General features: G+C 42.0%; 1 protein-coding gene across 2 annotated transcripts in view; it reads left to right on the top strand.

Annotated features, from left to right (window-relative positions):
- The window catches only part of EVA1A (eva-1 homolog A, regulator of programmed cell death), a 144,875-nt gene that overhangs the window by 33,619 nt on the left and 98,627 nt on the right, over positions 1 to 12,629 (top strand). Inside the window, exon 1 of one of the 2 annotated variants that reach the window (XM_025353978.1) lies at positions 8,236 to 8,304. The exons of the other annotated variant lie outside the window; for it this stretch is intronic. The gene's annotated coding sequence lies outside the window, so the exon portion shown is untranslated. Of the gene's footprint in view, positions 1 to 8,235; positions 8,305 to 12,629 lie in introns of those variants that run through there. 2 annotated transcript variants of the gene reach the window in all.

The following is a 12,629-nucleotide window of genomic DNA, read 5'->3' as shown; positions in this document are numbered from 1 at the left end:
ATGATTGATTCAAGAAACAGTGCTGTCCTAATTGGCTCTTCATCTAGGGAAAAAAAGTGAGATGGGTTTTGGTTAAAGATATAAATGTGAATAAGTAAACACAAAGTATTTGAAGAAAATCTAGTGGAAAGTTTCTATAACTTTGGCATAGAGGGGATAAATTTACTGGTAGCAAGAATTCCAAAATCCAACAAGGAGAAAACAAATGACACATTTTATCACTTATTTTTTCAAATTACAAGAAGAAAACATTATAAGCAAAGTCAAAAGACAAGCTATAGTCTCAGATAAACATTTGCAGCACATATGAAAGGATATGATCCTTAACTTACCCAAAGCTCATAAAAATTGGTAATGAAATGGCCAAAAGCAACAGGAAAAAATATGAACAAGCAATTCACACAAGAGGAAATAAAGATTTAGATGGGATAGATAAGTCAGAGAAAATAAAATTTAGTTCTTTATTCTGCATATAGGCAAAAATTAAAAAGATCAGAAACATCCTGTGAATGAGCACTTTTATATCTTGCCAGTGGGAATGTGAACTACTCAAGCCTCCAGGGAAAAATAATCTAGCAATGCCTATTAAAGCTCAAAATGCACACCCATTAAATCAGGAACCCTACCGTGGGTGGTCATTCCAGTAGATATAAAGTCATCAGTACCCAAGAATATGTTGACAAGGATGTTTACAGTAGCATTGTTCACTGTGGCAAAATATTGGGCAATGCACAATTATTCGCCAATAATAAAATGGCCAAATAAGCATGGTACTTCCATGCTGTGGGCTATCATGTAGTTATCACAAAGAAAAATGAATGAGTTAGATCTATCAGTATATTCACACGAGCCAGCTGCAGTGGTGGGTGCTTGTGATCCCACTCACTTGGGTAGCTGAAGTGGGAGGATTGCTTGAGTCCAAAAATTCAAGATCAGTCTGGGAAAAATAGCAAGATCCTATTAAAACACACACACACACACACACATTCTCACCATGTGACTCTATATGTTATATGTTACATATATATGTTTATGCATGGAGAGACATGCTAGTCTTATATTAAATGAAAAAAGCATGTTATGAGAAAATGTGTATACTATGACTCAATCATTATAAAAATGTTGAACAAACAAAACTCAACACACATGTCTGTTCTGTGTTTGCATGTATTTATACCAATTTGGATAAGCATAGTTTAATGGCATAAGTTGCCTCAAGACATAGAAATAAGAAGTGATTTTAAACTTCCTGTTTCTCTATCTTTGGCTGTTTTGCCTATTACAAGGATTTTTTTTTTTTTTTTTTTTTTTTTTTTTTTTTTTTTTTTTTTAGTTAAAAACTATTGGATACAGGAAATTTAAAAGGGAAAAAAAGGCCAAAGTGCTTAAAACACTCCTATGACTCACTGGGCCCTCAGGATGAAGTCCAGTCTCTTTAGCTGACTTACAAGGCCCTTGGGATCTGGTCCGTGCATACAGCACCAGCCGTTCGCCTTTTCTGTCGTTTCCCTGTGTTCTCCAGCTGTACAGGACCAGGAGCATTCTTGACACAAGGCAGCCCTCTCATACACCTTCACCTCATCCGCCTTGGGAATATCTGAGGCTCAGCAAGGTACTGCCTACCTATTCCTACAGCACCTTGTACCTGTCTCCTTGGCGATATTGTTGGCTTCCTTGTGATCACCTGTTTACTATAGTCTTATTCCATATTAGACTGTATTTTCTAGGAGGGCAGGCGTACTGTTCCTCACAGTGTCCTCAAAGACATGTTTAGGTAATTGTAGGTGCTAAATGCAACAAATATTTGTTGAATGAATAAATGAAAGAAGAAATAAATGAATGCCAAACATTAGAGATACGAAAAAAGAAACCCCACAGTCTATTACCTTAAAATTGTGTAGTGGAGCAACAAGCATGTAAACAGCCTAGTTAGAATATAAGAATATAATTATTGTCATGGAATAGAGGGAATATAACCTACCCAAAATAGCCTGGGGAAAGTCTGGAAGCACTCACCACTGAGAAAGCACTTAATCAAAGACTTGAAGGATGAATAGATATTTACCAGGAAAATAAGAGGATAGAGTGATGTTTCTGGCATAAGGACCAGCTCCTGCAAAAGCAAAGAGAACATATTCTGAAAATCTCAAGAGATTTAGTCTTGCTTGAGCATAAAGTTCAAGGTTGAGGAAAGGAGTATATGAAGGATAATAAATGGAAGCAATCATACTGAAACCAGATCATTCATGTAGGGTCCTGCAGGTAATGCCTATGGGTTTAGAGTTTATATTGAAGGTAGACACAGGGAACTATTGAAAAAGACTTAAGCAGGGGTGTGACATGAAGGGCTTAGGATCACACTGACAAAATAAAGATGAGTTAGGGTGGGGATAGGAGATGATGTTAGATAAAGGGAAATTGGCCAGGGGCACAAAAGAAAGGAGTTTTCTACAATCTCCTGATGAAGTTATCAGTCTCAACCAGGGCAGAGACAGAAGTGAGCTCGATCGAGGAAAGATTGGTGAAATACAAAGGAGATCAAGTTGGCATGACTGGGTGCTTGACGGGCTGTGGTGGGGACTGGGAATACAAATGACCTTTACATTTCTGATTTGGCAACTCGTTTCATTTATTACAAGAAATGCTAGAAGAGAAGGTATTTTGAGAAAAATAAAAAACAATGAACTCAGCTTAGGCCACTCATTTCATAGGGCTGCCATAACAAGGTTACACAAACTGTGTGGCTTAAAAAAAGAAATCCTCTCTCACAGTTCTGGAGGCTGGAAGTTCAAAATAAAGGTGCCAGCAGGGCCATGCTTCCTCTGAAACCTGACAGGGAGAAGCCTTCCTTCCTGGCCTCCTCCCTGGCTTCTGGCAGTGGCCGACAGCCCTTGGTGGTGTTGGCTTGCAGCTGCATCGCTCCAGCTTCTGCCTCTGTCATCACACAGCCTCCCTGTGCATCTCTGTGCCTAGTCTCTGTGCATCTTTGCGAAATGTCATATGACATTTTCCTCTTCTTATAAGGATGCCAGACATGTATTGGTTTAGGACCCACCCTAATGACTTCTTGATTATATCTGCAAAGACCCTATTTCCAAATGAGGTCACATTTACAGGTTAGGCTTCAACACATCTTTTGGGCAATTCGACACCTAATAACAGTTTAGAGTTTGAGTTTGAAGGGACATGGGACCTTTGGGGGAAGATGTTCAGGAGGCCTTGGATAGATGGGGTAGAGGGCTCAAGGGACAGGTCTGGGCTGCATAGCTTTAGGATCTAAAAGCAAGGAGATACAGCATGGGGTACTCACAGCAAGTAGGCGAGTGACCTGAGAAGAGAAGTCTTGAGGAGGGTCGTGGGTAAGAATCCCACACAGGGAGTGATTGTGAAGGAAGGGTCAGAGTATGTGTGTCTGCCAAGAACCCTGTGTGCATGGCTGTCACTGAGCCAGCCTGCGTCCCTCCTTTCCTGAGAGCTGACCTTTGCCCCTTAGAGCCCCAGACGCTGTGTTTTCTGGTTCTTCCACATGTGAATTCCTCCCTTAATATTTGACACTGCTTCTGTTCCTTGTTCAGCAAGCAGTGGAGACCTGCAGCCACCTCTCAGAGTCAGCAGGGCTATTACAAGATGTTGGGGCCAGCCGCCTCCTTAAACTCAGCACTACAGTACAGCATTGATAAAGCAAACAAGGCAAGCTTGTTTGTACTTTGTATTTCTTCAGAAATGAGCTGGCAGTTTTGTAATAACACTGAGGAATTACACTTTAGTGCATTACCGTACTATTCCTGCATGTCCATACAAGTGTTGTCCACAGAGTACACATCTTCCCCGTCCTATCCCATACCCCTGTCCCCAAGATAGTCTGTTAAGCCCGCTTTTAAGTATCGGAGAAAGCCGCAGATTCTATCTAGAAGGTGAAATGGGAGGTCAAAGCAGACCAGAATGAGTCAGCCAAAAGCCTCTATACCCATGCCTCTGAAAGGGGTGCCTTTCAAGTAGGGTAGAGCAATGGAACATGTTCTCCCTGAGGGCAGGATGCTTGGCTGGCTAGCTCGCTACTGTAGCCTCAGCACATTCAGCATCTGGTGGACTCATGGTAGACACTCAACAAATCTGTCCAGGCTCTGGGTGGCATAGGATATGAGATGTTTGTCCACACTGGGCTCAGAAAATGACTGACCAGTGATGCCTGGCTAATGTGGGATTCCCACTCTGATGCTTGGAGAGCAGGAGTGAGATGCTAACTCTGTCATCTTTTCTTTTATCTGGGGGTGTGGAGGGGGCAGTGGTCAGTGGCCAGGCCTACTGCAGTATGGCAGTTCTGAGCCTCCTACTGCTTGCTCCCACAAGGTCCACTCTCTCTGCCTCTGGGAAGTGAAGAGCAAACCATGGTCAGGGTGAATGTTGCATTACGGCTTAGTAAAAACAATGGCTAATATTTATCAAGTGCCTGTTAGGGAGTAGGCTCTATGCATCTTATATGCATATCTCAGGTAACCCTTGGTACAACTCTATGAGGTAAATTCTATTTCTATCACCATTTTTAATTTAATTTAATTTAATTAATTTGTTTAATTTTTTTTTTTTGAGACAGAGTCTTGCTCTGTTGCCCAGGCTGTAGTGCAGTGGCACAATCTCAGCTCACTACAGCATCCGTCTCTCAGGTTCAACCAATTCTCCTACCTCAACCTCCCAAGTAGCTGGAACTATAAGCACGTGCCATCGCACTTTGCTAATTTTTGTATTTTTAGTAGAGATGGGGTTTCACCATGTTAGCCAGACTGGTCTTGAACTCGTGACCTCAGGTGATCTGCCCGCCTCAGCCTCCCAAAGTGCTGGGATTACAGGTGTGAGCCACCGCGGTCAGCTATTTTTATTCTTGAGATGGAGTCTTGCTCTGTTGCCCAGGCTGGAGTGCAGTGGCGCCATCTTGGCTCACTGTAACCTCCACCTCCCAGGTTCAAGCAATTCTCCTGCCTCAGCCTCCTGAGTAGCTGGGATTACAGGTGCCTGCCACCATGCCCAGCTAATTTTTTGTATTTTTAGTAGAGATGGGGTTTCACCATACTGGCCAGGATCTTGAACTCCTGACCTCAAGTGATCTGCCCACCTGGGCCTCCCAAAGTCCTGGGATTACAGGCATGAGTCCCTGTGCCCGACCTTCTATTATCATTTTAAAAATGGAAAAAATGAAATTTAAAAAGGGAAGTCACTCTATACCAGGTTTCATAGCTAGAATGTGATGGTGCAGGTGTTTGAACCCAGATTGTCTGGATCTAGAGCCCACTCATTGAACTCTTTCATTGCGCTTGTGAGCTGTGTTGATCTCTTTTTGAAATCACCTCCACTGGTTACAAGTTTTGCTTATGAGTTATTGCCCATGAGAAAGGGCAAGAATGATGTGGAAGGTTAGGAAACCCTCAGGGCAGGTGTTGTCAGGTTCCAGGAATTAGAAGACGACTTTGGCTTCGTGAGGAAAAACAGCAGTGAGTTTGGAGGGAAATGCGGAGGATCCTGGGTACCTAGCGTTGTTGCTGCCCGGGAGCTCTGTGTGTCTGGCTGGCTGAGATCAGCTGTCACCATGTACAAGCCTACAAAGGATGTGGACTCACAGACTGGGCTTGTCAGTCAGCAAATTATACATCAGAACTAGTGATTCACAGCCTTTGAAAATTGGTGGGGACCTCAAAGATAATCCAGTTTGACTCTGATTTCACAGGTGAGAAGCCTGAGGCCCACAGGTCAGAGCAGGGATTACGGCGGATTAAAGATGACAGCCAATTGGCCCAGGCACACAAGGCTGCCCTGCATGGTGGGCGTCCTGTAGGCGTCTCGGTTGGCTTGGAGGATCTGGGGCTTATAATTGGGCGCCAGGGTTGGGGCTGGCTGCTTCTGCATGGCGCTGCGGCCTTGGAGAGTTGGCTGGTAGTTGGAGAGCAGCGAGCAGGTGGCCCATTCTGGTGGGCTTAGCGAAAGGAGGGCGGGGGTCATGGAGTGCAGGGCATTCCTGAAGCCGGCCTGGACGGCTTGCACTGCTAGGAAGAGGGACCCCCCACGACGAGGCCATCTCCTTGGCCCATGGTCCTACTTGTACTTCATGTGCCGGTTCTGGAACCAGATTTCGATGTGGTGCTGGCTGTGGTACAGCAGGTTGGCCATCTCCAGTCGCGAGGCCCGCGCAGGCTGCATGGAAGTGGAACTCGCTGTCCAACTCCACCCACTGCGCGCTCCTGGGACTCCCTGGAACTCCTGTCTTCCTCGCCGCCGCCGCCCCCTGCTGGATGCAAAGGGCAGGGTTCGGAAGGGGAAAAGTCAAAGAGAATAACTGGGGGGAGGGGCGGGAAGGCGGGGAAAGGTGACTGGAAAACAAAAAAGGTGACGGAAAATGCCTTGACATTTCTCTCATTTAGTGGTGGGAACTACATCCCTCCCGCACCACTTCGCCCCACCCCACCCCACCCCACCCCACCCCACTCCGATTCTGGACAGGCTCTGTAATTGCTTGGCCTGCCTAAGTGACACTGTGCCAGTTTCCGGCCTCAGGCCTTACGGGACCAGCGGCTTCCACTTCCTGCTCTGGGAACCTGGACTCTCGGAACCCAAATGCCATACTGCAAGGAAGCTTCAGCAGCCTCAGAGACACACGTGGGAAGGAGTTACGGTCCCTGGTCAGCAGCCTCTGCGGACAGTCAGCATTTTGGAGCCAAATAGGAAGAGGATCCTTCAGCTCCATTCAAGACTTCCTTATTGGAAACACATGGAACAAGAACAGCTGTCTGCTCTGAGTTCTCCCCAATATGCAGATTAATGAGCAAACTAGATGTTTGTTGCTATGTGAAGCCACTGAGTTTTGGGATGGTTTTCTACACAACAGTAGGTAACCAGAACAGGGACCGAGTTGTGGGCATTCTGACTCTCAGCCAGCGTTTCTTTCACTCTATTTTGCTGGAGCTCAGTGGTTTCCTGTGAGTCTCCTGGTCACTCATCGCTCTGTGAGGTTGGACATGCTGGTAAATCACCCTGCATGAGGATGGCTGGATGACTCAATGTCTTCAGCAGAAGTCACCAAACCTAATGATCATAAGAATCCCTGGGGTGGGAAGTAAGAGGTGTCCTCTACTCAACCAACTCTCTAACTCATCTACAATGTAATTCAATTTTGACGCTAACCACCTGGAATGAGCATCAGGCAACACAGGGTTAAGGTCTCAGTCCCACAAGACTGCTCTCACTTAAGGTGCCAGTTACAAGTATCAAGCCCCCAAAGTTATCAAATTGGCCATGAACTTGGGGGTTTTCATAACCTCTCCCCATCCAAGTTTTGATAATTTGTTAGGACAACTCACAGAACTCAGAAAAATGTTATACTTACTATTGAAGTTGATTATAAAGGATACAAATGAACAGCTAGATGAAGAGGTACATAGCACAAGGTTTGGGATGGTCCTAAGTGCGAGAGCCTTTGGGGATTTGTTTGCCAATTTGGAAGCTCTCTGAGCCCCATCTTTTAGGGTTTGTTTTTTTTTTTTAATGGAGGTTCTGTTACAAGGGCATAATTGATTAAATTATTGGCCATTTGTAATTTGACTCAATTTCCAGCTCCTCTCCCCTCCCGGGAGGTTCAAGAGTGGAACTGAAAGTTTCAACCCTCCACTCACATGGCTGATCCCCCTGGAACCCAAGAGAAGTTATCTCAGGCCCACCATGAGTCACCTCATTAATATAGACTCAGATATGTTTGAAAAGAGTGTGTCATAAATAATGAGACATCCCTAACGCTTCTATCAGTCAGAAAATTCCAAGTGTATTAGAAGCTCAGTGCCAGAAATGGGGGACAAGGACCGAAAAAGCCTTTTTATTTTACTACGGAGGATTAAGTATGTAGATTCTTGGGACCTATTCCAACTGTATATTGAATTAAAATTCTTAGGAGTAAGACTCAGACATCTCTTTTTTTCTTTCTTTTTTTTTCCCCCTGCTGGTTTGTTGATCTTGGACATTTCTAATTTCTAAAGCATCCCCAGTGATTCTGATGACCAGCTAGCTTTTAAAACTACTGATCATGAATCATTTGTGAGGAATTTGGAGAAACATCCCAGCATCACCTACATGCACAGATTATTCTAAACTAGACATTACTGGATTTTTCCACTTATGTTAAGTTTCTTGGGCAGGATGAGTTTTTTCTACTTCTTGGTTAAGCCAACCTGAGGCCTCCAGGTTCTCTCCAGACCTGTGCTTCAACTTGGTGTTGGCTTGGGATCCTCAGTGTAGATGTCTCTGATGCCCCTGGGCCAGGCTAATGTGAGTTATTAATGTTGTTTGCCAACTATTTATAGCTTTTCCTTCTTCTGGGCACATGGTAGAATTGCACTTTGTTGCATCCTGTGATTAAGTAGGACCATATACCTAGCTCTGGCCAATGATCAGAAGTGATGTGTGTCACTTCTGGGCCAGAACATTTCATTACCAGTGCAAGATCCTCCAGAATTCTCCTTCTTTCTATCTGGATGGTGGGAGTGGCAACTTTCTGAATGGCAGTTGCTCTGTTAGTATGTGTTCATGAGTGACTGTGATGTACAGGACCTCCTTACTGACTTACGATGGACATGTAGTATTAGCAATAAAGAGATTTTTATTGTTTGAAGCCACTGAGATTTGGGGGATGTTTGTTGTGGTAGTGTAGTCTAGTCTAGCCTGATTGATCTAGGCAGAGATTGCAGGCTTATGCCTCTGAAGTTTTCTCACTCTTTTGTGGCTTTGGGATTAGGATCATGCCTCTTACCCAATTTGAATTTTTTTTTTCTACTTCAAAGACTTATTAATGACAAAATTCTCTCCTTATTAATGCAGGAATTAGCACTTTTACCCCCAGTAAACTTGTCAGGAGCCTGTCAGTATTCTCAGAACAGCCAGTAACTGTTGAGAAAATGATGCTATCAGTTGAATGGTGGTGGCTTTTGTTTGCTTATCATATGCAACTCATAATTATGAATGCTGGGACATAAACTAACAAAGAAAATTCTAGTTAACAATGTTTAAAATACTTCATGTAGTATTGTCTTTTTTCAGGGCTGTCTTGTAGACATGCTTCACAATTTTTCTGAAAAGCCAGTGGTGTGAGATCATCTCTCAGGGAAATTAGTGTCATTTTCCTACGCTCAGTAGAGGTGGTATCTATTAAAACTGTTTTTTAGAGATTATTTTTCTCTCTTATTTTAGTACAGAAGTCAAGACCCCTGGTAATCAAAGAGAGGAAGCACTGCGTTACCTCCCGAGTCAGCACATAGATGGGGCTGCATCTATGCAGCGGCGACTTGTCATTGATTGCCATTCTTTTCCTTGGGGGAAGAACATAAACTTTCTTTATGGCTGCTTTCTTTCATCTTTTATGCAAAAATAGCCACCAGTGCTTCTTGTGTCGGCATCCTGGGTGGTGAGTTTTCTTTATTCAGTTTATAGATAATTCCTTCCCTATTAGATCAATCATTTAATTTTATTTCTACATTTAGAAGTTTTTACCTTTTCTACAAGTAATATGTGTATACATTCTGTTTATAAATAATTCAAATATGGCAAATAATGCTGAAATCCCATTTGCCACTTCTCATTTTCCTCTCCAGGGTGAATTGCATATGTGTATCCTTTCAAATTTTTACGTACATATTTACATGCACATGTGTACTCATGAAATTTTAACATTTTTATGTTTTAATTTTTCACACAAATGGAATTTATTGTATGTACTATTCTAAAATGGCTTTATTCACTTAGTAACATATCTTAGAGAGTTTTCCATATCAGTATAAATGAAGAAAACTCATTTTTTCTGTTTATTTTCTATAATATGGATGTACCATACTATTTAATAATCACCCTACTAACAGACACTAAGGTTGTTTCTAAGATTTTATTATTACAATAATGTGGTCACGAATATTTTTATACACATGACTCTGTGTACACATGTGAATGTTTCTCTAGAATTGATACAGAGCAATGAAATGGCTTTGTCAAAGAATCGAAAACTTTAATTTTAGCAGATATTTTCCAATCTCCCTCCAAATTGTCTGAATCGTTATGTAACAACTATTTCCCCTTATTTTTGCCATCATTTGATATTAAGAAACATTTAACTCAAAGTTAAAAATATTTCATTTCAATTTTCACTTCTTCAGTTAGTAGAGAGGTTAAACTATTTTTATATTTTTATTTCTATTAATTATTTATTTAGAATATTTGTCTATTTTCCTATTGCATTGTTCGTCTCCTCCTCATTCTCCTCCTCTGTCTCCTTCTTCTTGACTTAAATAACAAAATTTTATTTCTCACTGTTCTGGAGGCTGGAATGTTTGAGATTAGAGTGCCAGCATGGTTGGCTTCTGACGAGGGCTCTCTTCCTGACTTGCAGATGGCTGTCCTCTCACTGTATTCTGACATGGTGGAGACAGCTTTTTCTTTTTGACTTATTGGAATTCTTTTTATATCCTGCATACTATTCCTTTCATATTCATTGCAAATATTTTCTCTGAATATGTCTCCTTTAACTTTGTCTTGTGGTTGTTTTTTCTACTTGACTTATTACCTCTGTTTTCCATTAGTCAGATTCATCTATTCATTGAGTTGGAGAGTGCCTCTTTTTAATGGTGCTAGCTTTTCTCAAATGTTTAATGATTTGTGATTCCAAGTGATTTTTTGTATTTGTTTTTTCCTGTTAATTGCTATTCATTCATTATGTACTCACAAGTGTACATAGGATAGGGTGAGAGGCAGGAGAGAGAGGCATTCCATGATGTTGCACTGATACTTCATGTGTGTAGTGAGCCTAGAGAAGGGCCAATGACTGCCAGCGAAGTTGCTTTGATAGTTAGACTGCTTCTCTATCCAAATGCACATACTCAGTGCTCATCTCTAAGGGCAAACAGCTCTGTTGCCTAATTGCCTTGGGCAACTGACAACCCTGTAAGTATGAGAAGGAAGGGTGGGAAGGTGGGAAGGTGGGAAGGTGGAAGGAGAGGAGGATTCCATATACCTGGTGGCTCTTTCTGTGGGGCCTTAAATAATCAGCCTGTTAGTGATTCCAGTATACCCTTGTCCTGTGAGTAACTGCTCCTTCCTGGTAGGGTATGCCTGGTAGAGTTATCTCACCTGTTGTATTTGCCCTCTCCTGTGTGCATGTTGCTTGTGGTTTTCTTCTTCATTCTAATTCTGTATGTGTTCTATGTTTTAGTGATTTTTTTCCTGATTTTTGGTCCATCTTATTTCCCAGAGTAAGTTATCCTTTCTAAGAAGTTGGGGTGAAGAAAGAGGTTGCCACATGTGATCTGTCAGCCATCTTGAACCAGAAGCTCAGAAGTCATCCTACCTGATTTATATCGCACTGTTCAGTCAGATACTTCTGAAATATTAAACACTTCTCTTGGACAAGAAAGAGCAGAAGGAGATTGGAGGGTTTGCCTCATTAATGTAAATATCCTCATCCAGGCCACTTGTCATCAGTCCATCTAGGCTGGACTGATTATTTACTTACACTAAAGGGGGTAAATAAAAGGAGGAAAACCAGACAAAGTAAAAAAGAAATCCATCTTCAAATTTATCTCTGACAGTATTGTCTACTGGAATTTCCCTAAGGCCTCCATCCTGGCTTGCTTATAAGCTGCATTTATCTATTGTGTCTGAATATAATTTGCATATTCATGTCTGAGTCAATTTTCAAGTTGCAACACTTCCATAGCTTTCATTCACTAATGATTCCTCTGGGAACAAAACTGTCCTTTAACAAACCTGGCTGTTAAGTGGAAACAAACAAGTCATAAATCACACAGAGCAGGTTTGGCTTGTGGCTTATGGCTCAGGGGCAGTATTTTTGTAAGTTGCTCATGCCCATGACAAATATGTGCCCTTGCAACGTCTCCTTGACCAGACCTTGCTGCATGGGGGTAGGGTAAATCCTGCTCATGGCTGTGGGCCTTGGCGAGCAGTCCTTAATTTCTCCTTTGTCTTTTACTTACTGTGAGGGGGGTCCAAGGTCTCTATTTTCTGATCCTGCCTATGAGAATGGGAAAAGATAAAAAATATTTACTCTATATCTTGGTCAATGTGTTATTTGATCCTGGGGTAATTTCTAGTGGGCTCCCCTTCTCCCTGATAATATATACAATACCTTGGAAAAACTTAGTTTACATGCCACAGGTGAGCCACACCAATTAAAAGAACCGGCATGTACATTTATATCAACAAAGAATACGAGCGACCCCAACTTCCATTGATCTTCTATTCAGGAATTTTCTCCTGTGAATGTTTATATCTATTTTCTCACATGGTTAGATAAGGCAAGCAAGACTGAATTTTTTTCAGGACTATACCTTCATCAGTGCTAACTTAAGGAATACTTCAATAACTTGAAGCAGAAAATAGAAGTTTATTTTATTTAATGTAGTCAGAAGAGGTTTACTTTGTTCTCAGATCAATGATTTCGGAAAGTGAATATGCCTGAGAAACCTCATCCATCAGCCTACCAATGACTGAAAGAATTGTATATCTTTAATGGTGTGAAAAAACATCTGAACACATTAACCTTGAAATTATGATGGAAAAGTAAAAAAGATCTCTAATTTTTTTTTCGGCAC

The sequence above is a fragment of the Theropithecus gelada genome, chromosome 13, assembly GCF_003255815.1.
Source record: "Theropithecus gelada isolate Dixy chromosome 13, Tgel_1.0, whole genome shotgun sequence".
NCBI lineage: Eukaryota > Metazoa > Chordata > Mammalia > Primates > Cercopithecidae > Theropithecus > Theropithecus gelada.
Note: the sequence above shows the minus strand (reverse complement) of the source record. Positions and strands in the feature narration are given on the sequence as shown.